This window comes from Coregonus lavaretus (genome assembly GCF_964263955.1).
Source record: "Coregonus lavaretus genome assembly, chromosome: 23".
Taxonomy (NCBI): Eukaryota; Metazoa; Chordata; class Actinopteri; order Salmoniformes; family Salmonidae; genus Coregonus; species Coregonus lavaretus.
In genome coordinates, this window is record NC_140010.1 from 25,305,579 (window position 1) to 25,307,685 (window position 2,107).

General features: G+C 39.0%; 1 gene segment (V, D, J or C); it reads right to left on the bottom strand.

The window, feature by feature from the left end:
• Positions 1 to 580: 580 nt before the first annotated feature.
• On the bottom strand, positions 581 to 1,799 carry LOC311150467 (T cell receptor alpha variable 10-like). The segment is given in 2 exons: positions 1,751 to 1,799; positions 581 to 930 (listed from the first exon to the last, which is right to left on the bottom strand).
• Between the last annotated feature and the right edge of the window lie 308 nt (positions 1,800 to 2,107).

A 2,107-nucleotide genomic window follows, 5' to 3' on the forward strand; every position in this document is an offset into this window, starting at 1 on the left:
CTCCTTCTAGTTTTGAATGGACCATCTGTTCTCAAACCTTTGAAGCCCCACCCCAAAATACAGAGAGTTGTCAGATGAGCAGAAGTAACAGCAGACTTCTTGCTGCTGCTTGATGCCACTGTCACATCCTCAAAATGCAGGGCTGCACTGAAATATGATTACCTTAGTCTCCCTCTGTTGGATATTGGAAAAAACTCCATTTATTTTCTTGATTTTAGGTCAACAGAGTTGGCAGAAGGATCTGAACTGTCTACTGTGATGTCATAGGGGGAAACATTGCTTGAAGGGAAGATATGTTAGATAATTAATCTATTGAACATGAGGCATTCATTTTCACAGTTTATTTTGGTTTCATATTTCAATCTAGAATCTAAAGTATAAATCAGCAAAACAATCAGATAGCATTATTGGGTTTCTCTCACTTTTCCATTCAAAATTGGAATCAACATATTCTTTTGTTGTTAATTTAAAATATTGAAGTGTTCATTTTCAGTGTAGGTGTGTTTTATCTATACAAGGTAATGATAACATTTAAAATTAGCCTGATGGATTTTTTTCACTTAGGGTATGTCAGTTTTATTCAGTTCAGGTTTTTGTACAGTGTTTCTGGGTTTCCTGTCACTGTGGGCTGCAGGACACAGTAGTACAGAGCAGAGTCTGTCACTTCAGTAGAGGAGATCTCCAGATCCACACGGGTTCTCTCATCATTCAGTTTAACAGACAGCCGTGGGTATGGAGGAGTAGCGTTCACTACAGCGGGGTTTGAGGACACTCCGGTGAGGAGGAGGAAGATGGGAGATGATCCAGGGTACTGTCGATACCATTGGAGATTACTAGCAGAGGAGTAGTTAGAGGACAGCTTTATGACATCACCCTCCAACCCAATCACCTTATCTGTTGTTGGAGTAATGTCATTCCCATGACTGCCACCTGGAAAACATTTATGAAAACAGGAATTATTATCAGGAAATTATCATACAATTCTACTCATTATTCAGTCAAGTGTATTAAAAATTGTCAAAAGATCCTTCACAGGAATATGACTCCAGTCTTCAGTAACTACATTCATAGTGATTGGATATGAAGAACAGCATCAAACTCACCCACTAGTGCAAATATTAAAATTGATCCCAGTATCATTATGGTAAGTGTTATTTAACACAGTGAAAATAGGGAACACAAGTATAGTTATGACAGAATGACTCCCCTGGTTTCTCACTGTCAGCTATGAAAGGTATTTCCTTTCTTCTGCCTCAATTATGTAACACCTCCCCTTGACTTAAAAAATGGCACACAACAAAAAGTTCTGTACACACCCACGTACACACACAGTTTTTTTTTAAAGGGGGCTGTTTATCCTGTTGTCACTGTGGGCCTCAGAGCACAGTAGTACACAGCAGAGTCAGACAGCTGCAACCAATGGATCATCAAGGGGACTGATTGTGTCTTGGCATTTAGACTTTCCTTGAACCCTGCAGCCTTGTCTCCAGATCCAAAAGAATAACGGCTCAGCATATGTTTAGGGAAGTCATTTGCTTCTTGTTTGTACCAATATAGATATGCATTAGTAGCACTGGTGTTATATTGACAGCTCAGTGTTGCCAGTCTTCCTTCTGTAGCAATCACACCTCATGGTTGCTGTTGAACATGGTATCCTGAGCACTCTGGAAGACAAACAAATATAAAGTGAGTGATAATGAAAGATTCAAAAAATTAAAATTAGATAGATGACGAAATGGTTCCATCTTACCAAAGCACAGTACAGCAAGAACCAGCCAGATGATCAGACAGAGTACCATGGTTATGCAGAACACACAGAGAGTGACTGTGAGTTACAGTAAGAGGTAGAGATCCTCTCTCTCTCTTCCATGTCCATCTCAGCCTGTATATCACCATCAACTGACAGACATGAAGGAGGAGCCTGTTCAGAGAGAGGAAATATTGTATAGAAATGTATGGGTCAATATTACCTTGTCAGTATTATATTAGCACTCTTTGCCATACATTAGAGACGAAGTGAAACGACTACGTCTAGTTAAAATAATATGGTAGGTATTGACAATGACATAAATATTGTATGAAGTGAGTATGATTAACTTATTTGAAA